This window comes from Acomys russatus, chromosome 17 (genome assembly GCF_903995435.1).
Source record: "Acomys russatus chromosome 17, mAcoRus1.1, whole genome shotgun sequence".
In the NCBI taxonomy this organism is placed as follows: Eukaryota; Metazoa; Chordata; class Mammalia; order Rodentia; family Muridae; genus Acomys; species Acomys russatus.
The window spans coordinates 19115209-19140846 of record NC_067153.1 but is presented as its reverse complement, the minus strand read 5'-3'; the positions used below and the strand labels follow the sequence as shown (position 1 = coordinate 19140846).

At 40.2% G+C, this 25638-nt stretch overlaps 1 protein-coding gene across 1 annotated transcript in view; it reads right to left on the bottom strand.

Annotated features, from left to right (window-relative positions):
• Nucleotides 1-25638, bottom strand: part of Adcy8 (adenylate cyclase 8) — a 216771-nt gene that overhangs the window by 188469 nt on the left and 2664 nt on the right.

The following is a 25638-nucleotide window of genomic DNA, read 5'->3' as shown; positions in this document are numbered from 1 at the left end:
TCATGCAAACTCACAAGTGGCAGGTCTTTTCAGTTTCTCTGCACTATTTGGTAAGTGAAGAAAAGGGGCTGTTTTCCCACTAGGGAATCCCAGTAGTGTCTGGAGATGACTTTGCTTGGCATAATTGGGATAGGGAGGTATGCTTCTACCACATGTTATGTAGCACAAGACACTTCCTCCAACAGAAATTCACTTGGCTCCAAACACCAAAAACTGGAGACTAAGAAACCCTCTCCATCAGCTTCAAAGTACACGCTCAATGCATTCTCACCAGCTCAGTGGTCAGCACATAGCTCAGTTTTCAACATTCCTTTAGTGATTCTATTTTAAACATTTTAGCATTTATTTTGTGGTGCGGTGGGCTGTGGTGGTGTTGGTGGTGGTGGTGTGTGTAGTGTAGTGTGGTGTGGTGTGGTGTGTGTGTCTATGTGTGTGGTGTGGTTTGTGTGTGTATGGTGTGTATGTGTTGTAGATGTGTGATGTGGTGGTGGTAGTGGTAGGGTGTGTGTGTGTGTGTGTGTGTGTGTGTGTGTGTGTTTGTGTGTTTTACAGAGGTTAATATTCAGATATTCCTCAAGAGCTATCCACCTTATTTTTTGAGAGAGAATCTCTTAGTGGCACCTGGGGTTAGCTAATCAAGCTAGGATGATTGACCATAAAGCTCCAAGGATCTGCATCCCTTCACCTGCTCAGCACTTGGGTTACTAGGATGCCTGGCCTTTTATGTAGGTCCTGAGGGCTGACCCAAGAGTCTAGTGTTCGCTGCACAAGCACCTTATAACTGTAGTGTCTACCAGCTCAGTGCCCATTTCCATAATTCTGATCTTGCCATATGGGCTTATTTTCTTAGTGTAAATGTGACTTTAAAGCTATTCCTTCAGATATCCTAGCTACAAACATAATCAGAATAAAATGTTATATCTCACCTCAAGCAACTCAAATCTGATGAGGAAGACAGACAGTGAGACAGCAACTCAGCATACAGAGGTTGACCATTAGGGCAAAGATGCATGGAGGATACCTATAACTGATGTGAGAACACTTAACACTGCTGAACATCTGCCACAATCAGTACATCCACATCTCCTCATGTAATTCACAAAAGAAGCCAACGAAATAAGGGCTATTGCTCTTATTAGAGATTCCATAGATATTGTTCAATCACAATGCTTTTGAGAGTGATAATTCTTATAAGGTCCAAAGCACACAATGTCTGGTTATGAAAATTTCTATTTTTTGATAAAGGAAAAAAGGTAAAATTTACTAAGTCCCCTGTTCAGAAAACCTCTCTGTAGAGGTGGAAACTCCAGGCTTAGACATCATTCATTCAGGATTCAGAGCCTACTTCAGGAAATATTAACTACAGTGTTCTATAGAGGCAGTGCACAGCAGGATAGTTCATAGGCTTCCTGGAGGAAATGGACCCTAAACCTGAACAATGAGTGTGAGTTAGGAAAGCAGAGATAGAGGCATGGTGTTTTGAAAGAGCAGTAAGTAGAAAAGAAGGAAAAGTAAGGACATTTAGCAAGGTAGAAAACACCAGCATTGTGGCGGGATAGATTAAATGTTGAAAGTTGGCTATGAGTATGACAGCTGGGAGAGGCTGAGGTGAGCACCGACTACACCAATTGCTCCAAAACACTCTATAGTTATCTTATCAGTCTCTGCATGTATGGCCCTTTTGCTGTAAAGTGTAAGAAAATAGTTTAGAATGCTCCTAATGTGTCCAGATTTGTATTTCACAAGGGAGCTGGGAGTGTACCTGATTCTAAAATCCTTTCACTCAATGAAGATTGTAGCCAATCTCCACATTCACAAATTTGTGCTTCATTATTTTAGGCTTCACAACCATATCCTTGAACACTGTAGAAGATGCAATCACCAAAGTTCACGTATGAGCATCTATACTAATACTTTTAGCTTTAAAGGATGCTATTTTTTTTTTCTACAAGCTTTAGAGAAAACGACTGTTATTTTTCAAGGAAAAAAACAAGATTCAGGTCCAGACATGTTGTGTCATATATGCATAGGATGTTCAAATGAAGATTATTTCTTTGAACTTGTTCTGTGAGGTGAAAAATTGTAGCACAGTGGAATTTTCACATGTGTGCATTTAGCCTCAATGTGCCACTCAGTTTAAAGATGCACCTTCCCAACATATTATGGATTCTAAACATAAGCTAGCTGCTTTATTGAGAGCTCATTTGTACTGAGGGCAAATTTGAGCATATTGGACTTGTTGACACAGGATACAGTCATTTACTGATTTTTGTGGGCCTTTAACAGATTTTCTTTAAATTGGATTCAGTTCTTAACTTTAAAACCTAACCCCCATCATCTAATTAGAGTTTCAATTGTGGCGAAATGCATGACCAAAAAAAAAAAAAAAAAAAAAAAAAAAAAAAAAAAAAAAAATTGGGGAGGAAAGGGTTTATTTGGCCTACACTTCCAAAATAAGGCCTTTCCTTCTAGGAAAAAGACAGGACAGAAACTCAAACAGACCAGGAACCTGGAGGCAGGAGCTGATCCAGAAGCCATGGAGGGGTGCTGTTTACTAACTTGCTCTCCATAGCTTGCTCAGTCTGATTTCTTATAGTACCAAGAACCACCAACCCATGGACGGCATCAGCCACAATGGTCTGAGCCCTCCCCCATGAATAATTAATTAAGAATATGTTCTTATGAATGCATTTTGTAAATTAAAGTTTCCTTTATTCAAATAGCTATAGTTTGTGTGCCAAGTTGAGTAAAACTAGCCAGAACACCCAGGGAAGCAATGACGTCCAAGGTAGAGTAGGTTCCCCTCAAAGAACAACAAGTGTGTTCATGTCCTCTTACAGCACATGTAACTGACAGAAAAGGTGGAAGTGAGAGAGAGAGAGGAGAGGAAGCCACTGGAAAAGCCACAACCTTTAGTACCTCTAACCTTTGATAGATGCACACACCTCCTGGCAACGCAATTAACAATAGGCAGTGCATATTAAGTGTTCATTGCATAAAACAATGAACGAGTGACCCATGTGTTACTGCTGTCAGAAAATAATCTATTGCCTTTCCTGAGAAGCCTTGTCTTGTGGGCACAGGGATGTTTTCAACTCTGCTTTGGAAATGAAGTCTATAAGTATTCATAGTCAGGCATGTCGGATATGTTTTGAAGTCCAAAGTGGACACTGATTCAATTCTCTTCCCTCTTGATCCAGAACCTGTCAGACATTGCATTTAAAGTGCTTTATGGATTGGACAAGAGAGAGAAAAGGGCCCAGTGAGACTGAGACTTGTGAGTGTTATTCCTCTCTGGGATGTATTCCGAACAGGTCATGGGCAGGACACTGAAGACACTGTTGTACTTGATGGAGGCATAGCTCCTGACATACAACAGATTTCTGGTGATATGATCTAGCTCCCTCTAAGAGTACTTTGTATAAAGTTGATTGTAATTAATCAAAGTGTGGAGATGGTGATACAGGTCTGGTGTTGTTTTGGGGAAAATGTATAGAAGAGACTGGTTTGGGAGAATACTGTAGGCAACTTTAGTATTGTCAGATCAGACTAAGAGACCTTTAACCCAGCACAGAGAAGGGACAACATGCAGCTGCGGGACTTCTCCACTCCATCACTTACTCCAGCCCAGATGCTGATGTGGAACATTCTGGTAAAGGTGGAAAAAGAAAACCATGCCACACTCATTACACTCTGAGAGTGAGAATAGGGGAGGTGATTAAGCCAAAGTGTTGGAGGAGAGAAAATGGTGACTTATTTACCTCCTGAAGCCATTGCAGTTATGAGTGTAATTGATAACATTAACCTTCCTCTCAGTTATCACAGAAGAGAAGCCTAAAAATCTTGGGAGGGGGCCTGCAACTCTTAAAATATATGTAAAGTGGATTCTGGTGGCAAAGGGGGGGACTGTGGTAAATGTTATAATAAGCCACAGATCTCCCTTCAACAATGAAGGATTATGATTCCCAGATTATGTCTGTTGATAGTTCTCAAATATCAGTCTCTTTTGAAGACCACTGAAAGAGAAGGAGGAGGAGGAGGCAGAGGAGGTGAGGAAGAAGGAAGGAAGGAAAGAAGAAGAAGGAGGAGGAGGAGGAGGAGGAGGAGAAGAAGAAGAAGAAGAAGAAGAAAGAAGAAGAAGAAGAAGAAGAAGAAGAAGAAGAAAAAGAAGAAGAAGAAGAAGAAGAAGAAGAAGAAGAAGAAGAAGAAGAAGAAGAAGAAGAAGTCATCCAAAGTCATGTTCCAAGACTGAAGAGTCTGGGCATAAAAAGCTCTTACTCAAATTCAGAATATCCCCAAAAGATTGCCTCAGCCTCAAAACTTCCTACAGGATTCAGGTATCTGCTGAAGTTGTAGTATAATCTTTTGTTTCTTTCTCTTTCCTTCTATACGTATTGATCCCAATTTCAGTCCTAACAAATTTCAAACATGTATTTTCCTTTCAGAGTCTGATTTTTAGAAGACCCGGCCTGGTATGAGCTACATATGTTTTTTACTTTTTCTAATCTAGTCAGTCTCTGGAACTCATTGAGTGATTTAATTAACAGATTTAGTTTTTCCATTTAGATAATTTTATGGAGGAAGATCATGGTGATGATGATGATGATAAATATCTCACAGCTATTTTTCATTATTTTCCCTTTTATTTCACAAATATTTATTGGTTTCTAGGTAGGACTGAGGCACTTTTATCCCAATGGTAGGCATTACAACCAACATCCCTTCCCCATGAGATTTCTGGATCCACTTTAGATCAAATATTTTGAGAAGTACTCTGTAGGTGAAGTACTTAGCTAAGACACAAAGAAGGAGAAGTAGAAAATATCCACACAACAGTCATTCCAGATAAAGGAAAGGACAAAAGGAAGAGAAGGAGAAAAGGAAGAAGTGCCTCAGGAGTGATGTATTATTTCAGTCTAAACCTTAAGACCGTGATGAAAGCAACAGCAGAGTCCCACAGAAAATGAAATTTCCTACTGATAAGTCTGCTTCTCAAGACCTCACCCACAATGATTTGCACGGACCTAACTACCTTTTTCTTGCCTCCTCCTCCTCCCTGTGGAACAGGTTGCCCTGTCATGGAGGTGGTGGTAGCTGTCCCTGAGGAAGACTTTTGGTTCTAGCAAGAAGAATGTCTGGTGTAATGCGATGGTTACTATAGCAATTTTTACTGGGTAATATGCTTTGAAGAAACATTTGAATCATCATTAATTACTAAGTTAAAAATTCTAGCTTACAAACATTTGTTCTTTCTTTCTTTTCAAAAAAGTGTGTGTAAACATGCATTTTTTTTTTCATGTTTGTGTCTATGCCCTCATATGTACACTTGTATATCAGAGGACAACCTTGGGTTGTTCTGTTCACCACTTCTGAGACAGGCCTCTTACTGGCCTTGAGCTTATCGATTAGGTTGTCCTGTCTAGGCAGCGACACCCAGACACCTCTCTGCCTCTGAATCTATAATACTGGATTATACACATGCACTACTACATCCACCAAACGCACGTCCTCATGCTCAATAAACAAACACTTTACATTATTTACCCTTCCCAGGCTTAAGTTTGGTTTTGGTTTTGGTTTCTTCTTCCTTAAAACGTATCTGTTGTCTAGGCACTTAAAATCCAGTATGCGCACAAGATTGGAGCATTTCCCAAGTCACGGAAGTTTTGACTTCTGTATAAACATCTTCATTATCTTCTCTTTTGGTCTACAGAAGAAGTATACTTATTGTTGCAAAGAAATATTGCATTGGCCTAACAGGTCAAAAGGTGTTTCCTGGGTCCATATTGAGTACCTTGGCTCATAAACAAGTTAACTTTACATGAAAAACTTTACAAAATGTATCAACTGTGTTACGTTATAGGGTGAGGGAGACCAGGTAATTTCCCAGCTCTTCTTCCCAATGAATATAGAAAGTAGAGTGGTTTTAGAAGGACATAGAGCTAAGGATGAACACTAGCTCCCATCTATGGCAGGAACTAAAAATTAGCAAATGAATCAACAAGAGTTTAGCATATTCATGCCTTTTCAAGTTTACTCATTCGATGTTCCAATCAAATAAAATGTTCTTCCAAAATTTAAGTGCACAGCACTTATGAGTAAGTGCAAAGTGACTTGGCCTATAATGCTGAGCTGTGTACCTTGTGACACATTCAGTAGTAAAAATATAATGGAAGCTAGAAACATAAAATGTCTTCAGCTGGTGATGATTCATACCAAACACCATCCTGCTCACAATATTTAAACTAAGTGTTTGTTTTATATTTGAATCTAAATTTCGACACTTAACACAGGTATACTTATTTTACTAATTTTTGGGAAGTAGATTAATTAATGACTACATTCCAGGATTGCCATAGGATGAAGCAAATCTCATCTGGAAAAGTCTCACCACTGTGCCTGCTACCTTGACCTGCTGGTCTCATGATCTGTTTCTGGGATTTGGATCACAGCTCTGGCACTTTCTAGTGTGAAAAGACTTGTCTACTTAATGTCTCTAAACCCAGGCTCTTCATATGTCCTACTGGTCCCTACTTCGCAGGCTGTTGTGATGAAGACAGGTAATTATTTAGCATTCTGAAAAATAATGAGCATTCAGTACATGCTAGTTCCTGCTATCCATATTAATTTCTTTCTCTCTGATCCCTCAATGTGGCATTATGCGGCATAATTCTCCTGGACTTTGTGACAGTTGTGACAGTAGCATTTACTGAACAGACTGGAACACCATATCAGAGTTAAAATGTGACAGATATATATCTGGGATGTCCACACTCTCATGTGTGGGCACATACTACTGAACAAGGCACAGGACAATCATATAAATCTTCAAACTTGGGAAGTTGGTTTCTAGAGGACATTCTGTTAAACTCAGTGGAGGCAGGCAGAACTGTAGGCTCTAAGGATGTGTTAGTCAGTGAAATATACTGTACCCTTTCTCTTGAGGATTCAGAATATAAAGGATAAAATGATTTTACTTTCTCTGTATTGGAAAACTGCACTATGAAGCTTGTGGCTATTTAAGAATGAGATAAAAGGTCAGTACAGCTATTCACAGAAGTGCTTTTCTTTACTCATGCCTTAATAAACAGGAAAGTACTTTTCCTTGCATCTGCTATGTGTCAGGCTCTGCTGTAGATACAGTGAAATGTGGTCATAACTTTCAATTTCCATATCTACTTTCCCAGCAAAAATAGAAGATAGGTGTTTTAAATCAGACTAAATTAATGAGGAGAGTAAGAGGATGTTTGGTAGGGATGCATATGGTGGAGGGGTCACAAATATAAATAAGTATGTAAATGCCATTGTCCCCACTGGGTAAATGGCTCTCAAGCCAGATCCTGAGGGAATCACACAGACCTCTACAGGGAGGAGATTTGAGGAGAAGGAATAGCAAGTCTGTGTAAGAGCAGACTGGCATGTTTAAGGATTTCATGGAAATAACGCTGTAGTGTAGCAGTGATGGAGACAATAGGATGAGCTGGACACAAGAAGATACAGGGACAGAGAAGGCATCCATGGACCACTTTAGCAGCATTCACTTCAGCCAATATGACACAGAACCACAATATTATTAGATCAGAGAAGGGTCTTGACTTCATTCAATTCTGGAAATATGTCTCCGAGAGTCATTGGTCCACATACTAGAGCTGGAAAAATACAGAATGGCAGGAAAGCTTTCTCTAGATGCCCTGCCCCCCTGAAGCTTCTGGCCCATCCAGGAAATTAGGACCAGGGCTCCTGCTTTGGTTAAAACAGGTTTGGGGGACCTTAAGAATTCCCCCCAGCTTGGAATATCAGTTCTTCTAAAGGCAGAACAGGCAGGAATATGAACCAGGTAACCAGAACCACTCCATCTGAGATTCCTGGCTCCAACTCTGGGTCTCTTTTCTCCAAATGCCTGGCTTTTTCATTAAAGAAATCACATTTATCTATTCATCCATTCATTTATTAATGTGGTGTGTGGGTAACTTGTAGGAATTAGTTCTCTCCTTCCAACACCTGGATCCAGGAATCAAACTCAGGCTGTCAGCCTAAGTAGCAGGTACTCTTGCCTGCTGAGCCATCTCACTAAGCCATGGCTTTTGAATTCATGCACAGTGGAAAATATTTTCATAGTTGCTTTTTATGAATTGGCATAAGAAATGCTGAAACACCAGAGGTGAGGACCCCCTTGTATATGCTGGAATGTGCAGGAGCAACACCAGAAGGTGCCATATATGTGCCCAGGATAGCATGCGATATTTTCTCATCTTAACCCAATAGCCAATCCTTTATTCCTCAGAGCTACTAAAATGGTGAATTTGAAGTTTGCCATGTAAGAAGATAAAACCCTACTGGGATGTAAGATTGCAGCCTGGAACTGTGTTGGAGTCTAGAAACCTCTCAGAGAACTTGGAGATGTAGTTCATTTACAAGTTGAAAGATCTGGGTTCAGTCTACAGATTTCCCATCTAGAAAGTCAGGGGTAGTGGTGTGCTCTCTTAATCCCAATGCTGGCGAGGTGGAGACAGACAAAGCCTTGGGGTTCTCTGGTTAGCTAGTATAGCCTACTTGGTGACTAAGTTTCAGAGCAGTGAGAGGCCTATCTCAACAACAGATGTGGAAAATACCCAAGGAATGAAACTTGAGTTTGTCCTCCATCTCTATTTCTGTCTCTCATGCACACATGCACACACACACACACACACACACACACACACACACACACACGCGCGCGCAAATCCCTTTCAAGATGTTGTTTCCTTGTCTGGCGAATAATATCAAGCCTAATTAATCTTCCTTATATATACTGTACCATCTTGTATGTGAAAATAAAAATTGCATTATAGATGCCAGAGATGTGGTTTTTGGCTCTGAGTGCTCTGAGTGAGTGGGTCATTCAGAGTACATGTTGGTTCAAGGGGGAGAAGTGGGCTTTGAAATACATGTTCTACTTCAATATTTAATCAAAATAGTGACTCAATGTAATTCAAACACTGTCTTCTTTAGCTATTAATATTTTGAAAGGTCAAAAAGAACGTGCAAAGAAAGAGAAGCAGTTCTTTAAAAAACAAACAAACAAAAAAAAACCCTTTTAGTAAAATGTACCAAGCCTCCTAGACAATTGATGTGTCAACATACTCTCCCAGCTTTCAGCTGAGTGACCTTACCATATGAGTTAAAGCCATCAAATACATAAATTTTTTTTAATTGGGTCCTTGTTAGTCTATTGACAACTTTTCAGTGCTTGGTCATTCTACCCTCCTTAGTGGTTCTATTTACTAATTCAATAAAAATACGCTGAGCCCCTTTGTGCTGGGAATTGCTTGTAGGACTGGAGATGTGCCAATAAATTACAGGGTCAAAGTCCATACCATCACAAGCTTCCACTGCAAGCTGCATAATGTCAAGTAGCCTTCATTGGGTTAGAAAGTGTTGTGGGAGAATTTCCTATATCAACTCTGTTTAGTCTCATCAATTTTTTTGTAAAATAAAATACACATTATAGTTTTCCCAGTTTTACTGATGCCTATGGAGACTGAATATCTTGTTAGATTAATGAGTCTTGGTGCCAATATCCAAGCCTAGCCAAGCTGACACTAGAATATGTATTATCATTCATTTTGCCATGACATACCTTTCTGTTTGGGGTAAAATTTGGAAGGATAATTTCCTGAAGATTAAAATGTGAAGTTATGAACATGATAGTTCTATTTATCTAGTATTGGAAGTCTATCTTTATAACTACCTAGTTTTTCAATAGATCTAAATATTATTTTCACTGGCTCCTCCAAAGTGAATCCTTTTGTATGGGTCTCAGTCTTAACTGACATGTCTTCTGTCTCAAATACTACAGAAATGCTGGGGACTCCTTTTCTGTCTTTTACATCTAATCCAGTTAGCATCACATTCTTCTTCATAAATGTCACAAACATTGTACTCTTATTTGCTATGTCAGTCTTACTGAGAGCCAACATCAGACATAAAAGCAATGAGACAATAGTAATTATGTTTAGTAAAATAGATGCTTGTTTATCTCTTAGATGATAGCATCTATTTGAGGATGTGGAAACCGCAAGAACTGTTACATGGCAGGAGCTATTAAAAGAAGTATATAACCCTGGCACAAGAATTTTGTGTGGGAGTCTTTGAGTTGCAATTTGGCAGATTTATTAGGTCATCTTATTTTGGTGCAATTTTTATGAGCTATTGGTACTGGAAATGTTTTATCTGCAAATTTTAGTTTTCCATAGCATTTGAGCTAGGGAGAAATGCTACAGACTTGGTAGAGCACTACCTAAACCTTAGTCCCTAGGTTTGATTTAATTTCCTGGGCATTAAAATATTTGCTTAGACCAGTGTAGTGGGACCACACTTGTATTCCAAGCAGAACAATTTGAGTGTATGAGTGTAAGGACAGCTGGAGATACCTCTGAGTCTCAGTCAGTCTCTTCTCTCTCTCTCTCTCTCTCTCTCTCTCTCTCTCTCTCTCTCTCTCTCTCTCTCTCACACACACACACACACACACACACACACACACACACACACACACACACCAGCACTGAAAAATAGTCTTGGATGTTCTCATTCATTTATTCTTAATAAATATCAACCATGGAATACTAGTAATATTTTGGTGAGAACAAACCTGACACACTGTCTTAATTATGCTTACTGTATGATAGCAAAGTCAGACATAACAGGCAGAAAGATGGGGAAAAGAGAATGAGAGGAGGAGGGAGGAAAGGAGAAAGGAATGGAAGGAGAGAGAATGGGAGATTAGATGAGAGGAGAGAGAAGGAGAAAGAAGAAGAGAAGGAAGAAGAAGGAGGCAGCGGAGAATGAGGAGGATGCTGAAGCAGGGTGAATAAGCACTAGCAACAACAGCAAAAGGAGGAGGAGAAAGGAAGGGATTGATTAGAAGAAGAAGAAATAAGAGGAAGAGAGAATAAAAGGAGGATGATGTGGACGAAGGGGTTTTTAAGGAAAAAAAAAGAAGTTTTAAAAGTACAATTAAGTTGTGACATAAGAGACTATGTCCTTGAGAAATGGCTCTCGTTGGGAACTCAGGCATCTGAGGAGCAGAAGGTGTGGGTGTTTCTGATGATGATTCAGGAAAGGGAGCCTGGTGAAGGATGGCACTACCTGAAGGAGACAGAACCAGATGTAAGATGTGCAACCCAGAAGAGATGCTCCTGCGTTTAGGAACAAAGAGAAGCTAATGACACGTACTTGAATACCCTAAATATTGCAACTGGGAATGATCCGGTATTGTGCATGGCAAATAGGAAGGGCCCAAGAGTATGTATGTACAGGGAGGCTACTATGATGCAGATCATTCTGCAGCACAGCAGAGGAGCAGAGATCACGTTAGACAGGGGAGGGATAGGTAAAAGGTATAGCAGACGAACCATGGAGACAGGGAAGGAGATATGGCAGGAGTATTATTTAAGCTCTCTGGCTTAATCTATATGAATAAAACAGAGAATTCTGGCCTCACAAACCCAGGCCCAGGAGAACACGTTTGTGGAAACAGCCTGATGTGGTGTATAACATCTCTCTGAGATATAGGATATTTCTTGGACTTCTTTTTTACAGTCTGACTGTTGTACACCTAACCAATTATTTACAACTCCTAGAAGAGTCCCAGGATAATGAGTTTCAAATTGTAAAGGATGTTAAAAATATCATTTTGTTCAAACCTTCCTTCTTTGGGCCAAATCCCTGACCAGAAGCATCTGGCTTCTGCTGAGTACCCCCAGGGATGAGTTTTTAATCTCACAAAGCCTGGTGAGCTTTCAAAGATTTATAAATAGGAAGGCATTCATTTCTTCCCCTGGGAAATAGTCCCACCTGTCTCCAGCCACTACTGTTGCCTTGCACTTATTCTAGTGATATAAATTATACATCAGATGGAGCAACATCTGATCTGGTTCTTTCTGGTCCCCAAATCTCACATGCACAACAAAAGAGAACAGAAGCCCCAAACACCCAGAACTTGAAAATGGCTGTTCGTTGTATTTCTCTTAGGCATCAGATAAACATGCACATGACAGAGAATTATAATCTATCTCCAGGACAAGCTGAAGATCATTCAGAAAATCCACCATGATTACACAGTGCAGCCATTATTGATTAGAAATTATATTTACATGTTAGTAATGAGGAATTCATATAAAATGGGCTAAATAAATGAGGAGTATAATTGGTGCCAGTTAAAAACTCCTAGTTGGGTGTGGTGGTACACACTGGAAATCCCAGGACTTAGAAACTTAAGGCCAGAGGATAATCAGCTCCAGGGCAGCTTGGGCTACATATTGAGTTTGTTGCCAGTCTTTGTCTCAAAACAGGCTCGTACACACACATGTATGCATGCAAGCACAAACCCAGGAATGCATGAACACAGATGCTTGAGAACAAAAAAAAAAAAAAAAAAAAAAAAAAAAAAGTGGGACCCTCTAGTACATTATTGGCATAGTGACCTAAACAATATAATCAGTTTCCTAGGATCATGTTTCTTTGTCAGCTACTCACATCTGTGTGTCTTCCAGGTCTCCTCATGATCTATGATAGTCAGTGGCTGTTTTGGGGGGGACTTATGGAACTTTTAGGTCATAGAGCCTTGCTGGCAGAAGTACAATCCTACGGGAAGGTGCTAAGAGTTTATAACCTCGCCCCACTTCCATTCACTTTCTCTGCTTTCTGTGTGAAGATGGAGATCTGATCGCTCAGCTTCTTGTTGCAGGTGCCTGCTACCATGACTTGCTTGCTATTATGGACCCTCCCTCTAGAACTGTACATCAGAATACCCTTTCTTCCATAAGCTGCTTTTGGCCAGGGTGTTTTCTTGCAGCAATGGAAAGGAACTATTGAAGTATACCAGTCAACAGTAAAAGCAGCACTGAGAAGTGACTGCTAAGTGTGAGTGTGATCTACTTTCCTCTTTCCTTAAGAACACTGAAGGTAAGCCCTTAATGGGAAATCTCTAGAAGGAATTTTCTAAAGAATGGTTCTCATGCATCATAAAGTAGGAACTTGGTGATGCCTTGGTGGGTCATAGACCAGAAGATAGCAGATGCAAGTAATGAGGCAGTGAGGACCTTCCTTTCTTGGCATTGCAATGTTACTTTAATCAGCTTAATGCTTGATTTAGCTTGCCAGGCGATGTGCTGCTATTCTAAGTCTCCCTTTGGTCACACTATTTGATGGAAGTAAACTTTTCTTTCCTATGGGCTTGTGTCTGATTTTATAGAGCCTGTATTACTTCACTGTCACCTAGATTTGTTTGATATTGGGGTGGAGCTGCAGTTTGAAATATGTCCATGCACATGAGACAGGCAAGTTTCATTGTCTGAATTTTTTTTCAGGATGCTTTAAGCCCAAAGACCTTAAACTGATGACTAGCCAGATCTTTTGTGCAGCATACTGAATAGAAACTAGTCATCTGAAGATGCTTTGCATAAGGAAGGAACTCCATGTGTACATCCCTAGGAGGATCCATCAGCACTAACTGAGAACAAAATATTTTCTCTAGATACATGGCAAAGAAGGAGTCCCCATGACTGGTAATTTTCTTTATGAGAGGAACTGAAGAGTATCTTGCTTGGTGTTTAGTGGTCATCTAACCTTGAGGTGTAGGTTTGCTTCCAGTATGCCCTGATATTGCCATTAGTGGTTAGGGGTGGTACAGCCACCTTATGAAATGATTACCACATTTTCACATAGTGTACAAAAATTTTTATTTCCTGGGTTATAATGAATATAACGGCTTTGTTTATTTGATTTCTTAAATCAGACGAGAGATATTCTCATAGAAAAGACAACACCTCAGCATCTTTGACCTTGAGACTCTAAGGCCAAAAGCCATAGAAATGGTTGAGCAAATGCTGAGAGAAAATTACTGTAGTATGTCCAATATTTAATTCTACTAGTGGTTGAACTGAATTAGCCATATCTGTTGTAAAATCATGTGTCATTGTAGTCACTGAATTTATTCTGAAGACACTGATGACTGTGATATTTAATTGACAGACATTTGGATTTTTGTTGTTGTTCTTGTTGTTTTATCTAATTAGTGGCACTTGTCAGGACTGCCTAGGTGGCTTTTTCAAAATGTGTGTTAGCTGTGATCAACAAGCCATTTTATGTCAACATCACTCAACAATGATTGATCTGCCATTTAGCCAGCCTGAATGTCTATATCTTGGGAGTGTGCTATCTGTAGAGATGTATTTGTCTGTAGCCCCCAGGAAACAGACAAGGTGGCCTTGAGGAACCATTTCATCTTGCTACAGATTAACCATTTTCATCTATTGCTAGATGAAAATCACCCCTCTTGCCAATATCGCTTTTTCTAAACAAATAAGAAAAGGAATTTGAACCTAGTAAACAGTGTTTGGATTTTGTCTTTTTTTTTTTTTTTTTTTTTTCTTCATGTGTGACATGTATGCATGTGTATGTGGAGACACCAGATTGATGTCAAGAAAATTCTGGGTTACACAAAGTCACTGTCACTATTTGGAATATTAACTTGAGGAAACATCAGATAAGGTCATAGAGACTCAAAGGTAACTTGGGTGCTGCCGTGACACTGACAGCCCAGCTGTCAACAGAGATCAGGAGTGAGGTAAATTGAGTCAGAACATATGGGCAGGAAAAGTATGACATAGTCTGATCTTAGCACTGTATACAAAACCTTATAGGCATCATGGAAAGTTTGGCTGTGAGAAAACAAAGCCATTTCTTTGGCCAAAGTCACTGAGAAAAATCCAGAGCAAAAATAGCATGAGAGTTTGTGGTTTCTGTGTTTTTAAAGAAATGTACTTACATGGTTTTAAATATACATCTGTTCATTGGTGCAGTTCCACTTTGGCTGAGATGGCTTGGGCAGGCCCCAGTAGCTTATGTGATGACATTATGGACTGTGTAGGAGAAAAGGGCAAAGCCTAGCCTTCATAAATAGAAGAGGCAAGAAGGCTTTGTACTTACTGCTTGCTCACCACTTGGAGACGTGACACCATCCTCCAGGGTGGGGCGCCAACCACCAGGCTAGGAAGGCTTACCAAAGAACATGGGGAATTTTGACTCTGAGCTTACTCTCATTGACTTAGTTTCTAACTAGTAGAAGAAAAGTGAACCACATTGGAGAGTAGTTCATGGAACTAAGGATAGAACAGTTTCTGTGGCGATTTGAATGGGTATGCCCCCTCCAACCTCCAGTGTTTGTTTGAAAGCTTGGCCCATAGGGAGTGACACTATTAGGAGTGACCTTGTTGGAGTAGGTGTGACCTTGTAGGGGGAAGTGTGTCACTGTAGAGGCTTTGAGGTCTCTTATGCTTATACTGCACCCAGTGCAGCGTCCAGCCTCCTGCTGCTCTCTGTGGACCAAGGTGTGGAACTCACAGCTCCTCCAGAAGCATGCCTGTAGGCTGCCATGCTTCCAGCCATAATGACAACGGGCTAAATATCCGAAACTGTAAGGCAGCTCCAGTTAAATGTTTTCCTTTGTAAGAGTTGCCAGGATCATGGTGTTTCCTCACAGCAGTAAAGCCCTAACTAAAATAGTTTCTTATAAACATTTTTTGGGGGGAATTTTAAAACATATTTTGGCTAACATCATTGTAACCAGGCTTTAGTTTGCCTCTTGGCAGTTTATATTCAAATTGGTCCAGTTAATGTGTAACCTGATTTTTACATCATAAAATTGAAGCTGGAGGAAACAAACAAACAAAAAACAAAAAAAAAAAACAAAAAAACAAAAAAAAAAAAAAGAAGAAGAGGGGTAATTTTCATGCTCACTCCCTTAAGAGTGAGGAAGAGCACCCTCTTGTTTTTTGAATACCAGGACTTGGGTAAAAGAGGGAGCAATGATTTTCAGATCACACATTGTGAGCACGCACCAGAAAGGCTACTATTGGGATGTCAAGCTAAGGAAGGGATTGAAAATGTACGTGAAATGATAAACTGGTGTATTTCTCAGGATTCAGAGGCAGAATGCTAAAGGACAGAAAGGAAAGAGCAGCCACCCTCTTAGTATTGGGATTCTACTTTGAAGTAATGGATAGGACCCATTCGGACTTATCAGGGAGTCAAGTTGGTGAGACTTCACAGGTGCAGAGTCTGACATTTCTATGAGACACAATCTCACAGAAAACTGTCTGGTTCTCTGCGTCTTACAAGTTTTCTGTCTCCTCTGCCACAAATGTTCCCTGAGCCTCATATGTGGAAGCGTTTTGTATATCCCATTGAAACTGGGCTCCACAGCTGCATTTTGATTGGTTGTGGTTTTCTGTATGGTCTCCCTCTGTTGCTATGAGAAGTTTCCTTGGTGAGGAGTAAGAACTACACTTAGCTGCGGGTGTAAGGACAGATGTTTAGAATGTAGTTGAGGAGTATGCTGGCTTAGTCACGAGGTGCTTGTAGAGAGAAAGGAAGGATATATGGGAAGGCTTAGAGGGAAGAAAGGGAAGGTAAAAATGAAGCGTTACAATCTCAAAAAGTAGAAGAAGCGATACATATAACAAAATTTCAGGGGTGGACAAATACTCACCAATAATTCAGTTCTACAACTTTTGTTGTAATGAAATGCTCTGGATAATGCTTTGAAATTTTCCTTATATTATTTAATAATATTGAGCATATGGCTAGTGAAAACAGCTTTGGCTTTTTAGAGAAAGTACATCAAAGGGTAATTTCTGATGCAGTGAATAGAGGAACTGACTTCCGTCACTGGTTTCTCATTCCCTGTTGGTGACTGTGTGAGAACAGGGATGGGATGACTAGAAGGAAGAAAGTTGTCAGCCCATACTCCTTCATTCCACTAAATTAAAAGCATGGCATTCAGAACTGTCCTTGCGCCCATGTGCTATGGCCAGGGGCTGGTGACACAAAGAAACTATGACCCAGCAGCTGTCCTCAAGGATCTGACAGTCTGGTACTCACATGGGAAGGTGGTGATGTCATTGTGGTAGGTGAAAATTCAGGGTGTTGGCAATGCTTCAAGGAGAAAAACTGGGGAGCCTTCCTGGAGCTCCTGCCTGCCCTCTCTTGTGAGTGGGAGATCATCTGAGTTTCCAGAGAAGTACCACAGTTTTCACTGGGAGGTCAAATGAACAGGGTGCCGAGAGGTCTCGGAACTGCAGGCCTTTCTGACCCTACCTGACATGCACGGACTCTTTCTTCTGCTACTAGGTTACGGGGCTTGGGATGCATTCAGCTTGGGCTAGGTAAGATGATCCCTACACAACTGTCCTCTGTCCTCCTGATGGCCCTTTGCATGTACTTCATCAAGAAGGAAGAGTCACATCCACTTCTTTTTCTGAGAGCTTCAACTTTCCTTTGCTCTGGTTCCTATAAGGAACATGCATTAGAGAACAGAAGTCAAAAGAAACCAAAGCCTGTATATGATAAAATATTTGCCAAATCCTCTCTGCTCTGGATGTATTTTGAGCACCAGGGACAAACTCCCCTGCCTCTTCACTAGAACCATAAACTCCCTGCCAAATCCATTCAAGTATCAGCTCCTTTAATAAAAGCATAACCTGGTCAGTTTGGTACTCAGCAGTGCCCCAGGGATGTAGAACCCGCTAGGATGCAAACAGATGTTTCCCAACAGTGTACCTACTTAATAGTCATTCTCCCATTCTTCCTAATGCAAACCTGATGCTGGTTTTGAGGGGCACCAAAATCTAGTCTATTTTTCATCCTTTCCTGCAGATGTAGTAGTCATGTGCGGCAACTGTGGTCCCTAAAATATAAACAAGTTGATGCTTTGTTCGGCACAGATCCCAGAGAAGCACTCAAAAGGAAAGCAGATTCATTTAGCATAGTAATATGCCTTTAACTTTCAGGCCTCCTGTCCTTCCCCCTTCTCTCATTTTTTCTGAATTCAGATTAAACTCTGGTTACTTCTAGATGTAACCAGTGGCTTTCAACTGACCTTGAGGAAAGATCCACCTATACCCGAATCTTCCTAAGGACAGCTCCCATGCATGCTGTCAGTACAACTTTCCCTTGATGAATTTTCTGTTGGAGAACCCATCATTAAAAAAAAAAAAAAAAGAACACCTCCCAGACTAAAGATCCTCACCTCTTTCATGGCTGGTATGAGACACACATAGAATAACCAACCTCATCGTCACAGCAGAACCCCAGATATCTGAGGACAATCACATATTCCTCTGACATTCCTTTTATCTGCAAGTATGCCAGATATTTTTCATATACATATATATTTTTTTTCCTGGTCCTCTTTTGTTAAATTTTGGGAACCATGTTTCTTTTGTGCTAAGTTGAAAAGAATACATATATTGTGACTATGTGCTATTTCTTAGTAGTCTGTTTTATGAGCAATCTCAGTGCATTTGAATGCAATCAAAGAGGCATACACATGGATATGTGTGTGCATGCTCATATCCATGTGCATGCACGCATATGCGCATGTGCACACACACACACAGACACACACACAAATGAAGAAAAGATCCTGAAAGTGTTTATTTCAGTCAACTAGAAAATCAGCTGGCACAAGTCAAGGATCTGATTTTTACAAAAGAAAGTGGTAATAGGTTTTGTTCTCAGGTAAAAATTTTAAATGGTTTGTACTTTAAATATAAGTAGCAGTTTCAAAATTCACTGACTTGGAAAGTACCTCCTCCCCCATTAATGTAATTTCACTTTCTTTTCTCATCTATTTCATGTCTTTATCATATAAGAAAACTTAACATTGTTTCCTAACTTGGGGGAGAGCTTTGTGCTTTATAGGCACTTTATAATTTGTAACACCAAAGTTTAGGCGTATACTTCAGAAAATAGAGCAAATGGGATAGCCCAATAACTAATAGGTACTTCAGGTCTTTTGTGTATTAAAATTATATATAACTCAGGCAAACAAATTCATATTACAGGCATTCATTCAAAGCCCAATATGGAGATATTGATGAAATAAGCCATTGTAGGTTTATTTGATAGCAGATCATAAACTCAGTTCATTGGTTGGAAGACTAGTCCCATGGCAGCATCTGCTGAGAAAATGGCTCTCATTCTGACTAGGATGTGCCTGGAGCCCCTCATAGAATGTCCAGCATCTCCATGGTTAATTAATCCATTCTGTGTTCTTCTTCCCCACAGGGCTGACTAAAAAATCTTGCAGTGAGAAAAGCTGGCTTCTCAAGTGCTGCTTAAGTGACCTGGCTTCCTAAAATATCCTTCATAAACAAAACTCACATGATATAATTTGAGTGTGTAAATCTAATTACATTTCCTGGGGAAGCTTGGGGCCAATTACTCTGGCTTCCCCTGCTGTGGGTGGCTGACAAAAGCAGCATTTCTGTACTCATCCTGAGGAAGATATTATTTATATCAACCATTATCTGGCTGACAGAGGTGAAAACCTATGTGTCAGAAATGTTCCCCAACTTCCAATGCTACCACCAGACTTTAGACTCTTATTTCAGTTCTGAAAAAAGAACCAGGGATGAGCTTCTGAAAGAATATTTCAAGTGAATCGATGTATTGCTCGACTGCATATTTTGGGCCTATTGGTTTCTCAAAGAAATGGTATTGTGCCTATTTGTTGGTGAGAGAAAAGGTTTTGAGATGAATATTGCAACTGTCATCTGTATTCGGGGAACAAATATGTGCGGAATAAACTAAAACGGACCAACTTGTGTTGTGAATAAATTATCATCCAAAAAAATATTTAGACAACAGTGAAATGTCACAGATGATTGTACTAGTGTCGTGTGTGTGTGTGTGTGTGTGTGTGTGTGTGTGTGTGTTGATCTTTTCCTCTTATGCTTGGTTTCATCTCTTTTTGGTGAGCTCTTAAATGCCATCAATCATCAAAGTGTAAATATAACTAATGCATTCGTCCTACTTAGCACGACATTGCAGCTGCTGCTCCAGAATCCAAGTCACTCCCTACCCCCAGTTCTAGTCTAATTATGCTCTGGCCCACCGATGTCAGTCAGGTAATATAACCGGATATGAAGGGAAACAAATTCATAATTTAATCTTGAACAGCAAACACTACACAATCAGTTTACAACTCTGTCTAAATATAGAGACACCAAATCTATTTTCAGCTCTCAGGCAAAGATGCCCACAGACCAGGGCAATGAGATTTAATTGATCATTGTGGCATCATTAATATCCTTTACAAAAACCATTCTCCACCATTGCAGACAAACAAAAAGACAGCCAAATAAATAAGAGGCAAATAACAATAAAAAGCAGAAGTGAAGGAAGAAAAGAAAGGTCATGAAGGGCAGACTTGTATTTTCACAAGCAGGAGGAATACTATCTCCATTCTGCAGTAGTCAGAGGCACCTCTTGGCGAAGGTGCCCCAGCATTCAGAAGGAACCTCTGAATTTCAAATACGCTTGTGAAAAATATTTTTTTCAGACATGCTGGTTGCAATTTTTAAGCCTATATGAATATTCTGAAAAAATGTACTGAAACAGAGGTGTTCAGAATTTTGAGGCTGCATACAGTAACCAGGGAGGTGAGTTAAGTCAGAGAACAGTCATGCTGTTTTAATGGGTTGTTTTGTGTTCTGAAGTGAGCGTTTACCAAGTTAGGGGTGGTTTAAATCACACGCCATTTATTGTACATTAAGTAGTCATAGAATCCCTTTATTCAATTTGAATTCGATTCAAAGAGCCTTAGTCTTAGACAAAGATGTATAAATGCACTGCTGTTTAAATTGCATACATAAGGAGAGGGGGGCTGCATCTCCATTATCTCTACTTTGTTTTCACTCTGAGGTCAACCCCTCACCCAAGAAACCAGAGATGCATATTTAAGCCTTAGTTTCTCTCCTAAACCTCAGCTGCTCCTGTCACACACCCCACCTTATCTGCTACAGTTGCTTGCTGTCCTGCAGGATTCCTGATAGGAGGAGTAGCAGCCTAACTACTTAAGCTCAGGGATCATTACCTAATTAGTATTTGCCTGGCTGTGGTCTCTGCTGTTTGATGAGATGTGTCTAAGACAGGGAGGAAATTCCTATTGACCTTGAACACGGATTAACCTGGATTTGCATACCCGTGTGTAATTCGCTCAGAGAGTTATCTTGCAGGAATCACCTGCACTCTACAGTGCTGCCTATCAGCTTCACCAAGAGGCACAGAGGACTAATTAGCCACTGGCTGTACCATTTTAGAGCCCCCAAGAGAAGCACAAGCAGTCATCTTTCTGGTTAGATATTGCTGCTCTCAGTTTCCCAATAACTAAATGACTTCTACCATCCTGCCTCTAATAGGCTGAAGAATGAGAACAAGATGAATTTCAAGTGTTAGGTAGTTCCAATTGTCACTAGGAATTAACACCAAATGAAATGGTGAGCATAGCTATGGCACTTAGAATGTGCCTGGCCTGTAAAAAAAAAAAAAAGCCTACCAAACGGAGCCTTATTGTTAATATTTTATTTATGCATATAATGCAGTCTTGTAATGCTTTTTATGATGAATAAATTGACTTGGAAGGATAAACAATTGTTTATGATGGAGAAATATCAACTTCCTAAAGAGTCTGGGAAAGACACTCAATGTCTTTGATTTGAATTCCATATGGGAAACCTACATATGTTAAAATCGGTGGCTTAGGAGCACATCTCAGGCTACCTGCAACTGAACCATTTCAGGGAGGTGAAATAATAATAAAAAAAGACCCATTTCAATTAGGCCTTGCACCTTAAGAAGGTTCTTGATTATTTCCAATGTTACTGGACCCAGAAAGCGTGTAGGAGATTTAGAAGATTACTTATACCTTTTATGACAGTAATCTCTCTTGGTGTATGTGGGGAAGGGGCTCAGTGACTTTGTTTGTTAACCAAGTAGAATGAATAAGAACCATTTCTATGCTGAGAACAACCCTGTCTTTAGTGGGCCTTTTAAGGTTAAGTCTCTTATCCACAGTGGAAATCAACTTGTGATACAGATTCCTATGGGGCATTGTGTGCTCATATTCGGGGTCTGCAGGGATTTGAAGCATGGTGCTTGCCCTTTCTGGGCACGGATGTGATGTCTTAGGGGTGGAAACAGTAGCAGTGGAGACTCGTGGCCTGGATTAAAAAGACAATCGCTGGCTCGTTTATTACTTCTGAAGATGGCATTTTCAGTGGAGTGAAACAGCTGACAGGGTGTTGTTGACACTATATTCTCATTTTGATTCCACGAGTCTTGAAAATACTAAGTCAAACCTGAGCTATCCTCTTAAAGGGACTCAAGATTAATGCGAAGAGATGATATTCAGAGAATTTATGGCCTTCAGTTGACAATTTGGTACCCAGCTGAGCAGAATGATGGAGTCATTTACAAGAATCTGTGCCATTTCTGACATATTTTTTCCTCACTTAATTCCCTTCTGGTTTTTTTTTCCTTATTAAATGCTCATTGATGTAGTGTATAGTCTATTGGTCTCTTGACTAGTGAAAGGGTCCATCTCACTCTTAGTCTACAGAAAGGACACCCTTAGAGGTTTCTGAAGATTGGTTAGCACTGATGTCCAGGTTGGAATTTTGTCCTTGTCACCTGTTAGCTCCCTAGCCTCAGAAATCTTTCTTTGTTTCAAAAAAAAAATTAATAATCTGACCTTTCTTCTTTGAAATAAAAATATCAGACTATTTTGTCTATATGCCACTATCTGGTATAGTAACACTAATAAAGGCTCTTAGTTCCATCTTGTCCAAATGACATGCATTGTATTTTTGATTTCTCTAAACATTGTTCAGAGTCAAGAACCTGTCTTATACACAAACTACTTAATTGTGCATATCTGTTTGTATAGATGTCCTTGAGTGGTGGACTCTTTCATCAACAGAGAGTTTGGGAAGGTGAATATCTTATTATCATGTGATGGATAGTCTAATTTGTATGGTGAAATTTCTAAGTGCCTACTCTATGCTTGGCATGGGATAAAGCAGCCAATGCAAAGGACATTTTTTGCCCTTTTAGTGTGTGTGCGTGTGTGTGTGTGTGTGTGTGTGTGTGTGTTTATGAGCATGGGGACTTCAGGTAGAAACACAATAAACACAACCAAAGGCTAAGATAGTTTCAGACAGTGTAGTTGATGTGTAGAGACTAAATCAGGTCATGTACCAAGGAGAGTAAGTAGCCCATGAGAGTCTGGACAAATCGAAGTGCCAGTCATATGAAGATTAGGGGGGAAACTGACCCAGAATGCAGATACGTAAAGAAAAAGAAATATGAAAGTTCTCGAGATATTAAGAAGACAGATGATTGGGTGCAGGATTTAGAATCTGAAGAAGAGCAGAAGAGGAAACATGAGTGGAAAGAGAAGCAGCCCCTGGGGGCGGTGGGTGGAATAGGCTGTGGCAAGGACTTAGGAATTCACTGTTGCTGCTCAGGGACGTTCGTACCAAGTTTTTAGTGTGACTTATGTACCCCACATGGAATAATCAACCAATATTTAAAACAAAACAATTTAACCAAAACGAACAAAACAAATGAGACAAACAAACAGAACAGAATAAAACCCTAGGGATTTGGAAAAGAGAGAAAGCCTCCACTTACCCGCAGGCTCTAGGAAGATTGTACCCCTAGGGGGCGCCAAAGGAAAACGTTTAAAAGAACTTGCAGCCCAAAGCAGAACACTATGGCCCAGGTATCTTCAGTTTGGTGGAAAGGTTACTCACTCACCTATGAAACCCTATTAAACAGATAGCCTGCCCCAAACAGAAAGGCGAATGGGCTTATTTTACATGCAGTGTGCCTTGGTTTTCACAGTGGAGAACTGTTTATCATAGGATGGGAATGGGAAGACATTGGGGGTTATTTTTAATCCTTTCCCATCTGGTAGTATTTGAGTAGAGTATCAAACAACTATGGAGCCAGAATTTGCATGCTGGATTCACTTGGCGAGAAAAAACATATCTATACTTAGAACTTTGAAGATATTCATAATTTGACACTTAGGGTGTGTTTTTCTAAATACTACACAGGCATACTGGATGCGGCCTTTCAGTAATGTGCACCAAGGAAGGCTCCTGTTGGAAGGCAGTGGATTGTAAATGAGCTTTTCTGTTTACATCAGATATCTACCGTTGATTGTGAAAACAACTCAGTCTGAGTTAGGACTTCAAAAAAGAAGAGGGAAGCAGCAGAGATATGAGGATATAAGATGGAGGGGCAAAGAAGAAAGAAATGATTCACTGACATTTAAACATAGTAAAGGAAATGAAGAAAAGAATGGGAGTACTTGGAAGAAAGTGTGTGTACATGCAAGGAGTTCTGGCATCCGTGATCACGGAATTTGAGATGTACAGCTGATGTGTTGTGTAATATTATGCAACCTCGGGTAAGAAGATACAAAGCCTTCTTCAACTGAAACTTCATTATGTATCAAAATATTAAAGGCTTGGGGCGTTTTTGAGACTATATTGGCTATCTTTTGGAAAAGTGCAGCCACCCAGCTCTCAGCAAGGCTCTTGTCTCCCTGTGTCACGCCTGATGATAATAGCCACATGCTTTATATACTCTCTGCTTTCTCTGGAGGAGACATTTCAAAAAGCACAGTCAAAGGAGCTAACCAGAGAAGCCACCTGCACCAACTGACACAGATCCATCAGGAAAGGGAGAGACTCCCAGCCCAGTCAAGCCCCAGATGGCAATGATGGGTAAAGTGATGGTGCCAGTGATCTAGAAATCACCATTTCTATTAGGGATGTTCATTGTAAAAAAAAAAAAGAAAGGAAAAAAAAAAAAAAAAGAAAGAAAGAAAGAAAGAAAGAAACAAACAGCAAAACAAAACAAAAACCCTCCTTCTACTTGGCCAGAGGAGTTTTAATGCCTAACACAGTAAGAGAAAGCAGAGATGTTGAGGATAGGGCAGAGTCATACAAAACAGCTCCTAGCATAGTGCCTCATGCTTGTTTTCTTCCTAAATCGAGTCTGTTGATGTTTCCCTTTGTAAGTGAGAAGCCTCCACACTCACTCTCCCTGCTAAGTACCAGGTATTTGTTAAACCAAGTGTCAGGCCATTAATTATCAATCGGCTTTTAGTGAATTTAAACAATGGATTCTTTGTCTACCTTCCCAGCCATAGACAACATGAACTTTGTTCACATAAGCACATCCATATTTAATGAAGGAGAGGAAGAGGGGGAGGGGGAGAAAAGAGAATGACAGGGTTGGAGACTCCCTCTAAGTATGTCATTAAAGTCATCTAAGATAAAATGTCCCTCTCCATTAAGAAAAACGTCTGTTCTTTGCCAATAGCCTGCCACCATTCAACTCCTGAGGCCTATTTATTTATTTATTCAGAGGACTGGGTACCGTAATAAGATATGAAACCACGGTAGCTCCCTAAGGGCTCTAAAATTTACAAAAACAAAACAAAACAAAACCCTATGCCATAGGATTGTGAAGGATGGGGAGGACCTGTTGGAGGGCTCCCTGCACTATGTTTAACAAAGATTGATTCCATTCAGAAACAAGTCATGCAGAAAGTCGGGTGTGTAGAGTCCCGACAGGAAGTTGCTGTGAGTTAGCAAAGCTCCACAGTCTAAACCTAGGTGGCTCTCTGCTTCTGCACCCCTCCTGCTCCAGTGCTAGTGGACTTTGGGTGTCAGTGTGTGAGGCAAACGATTTTCCCAGCTGATATTAGAGGAGGATTACAAACCACAGCAGAAGAGT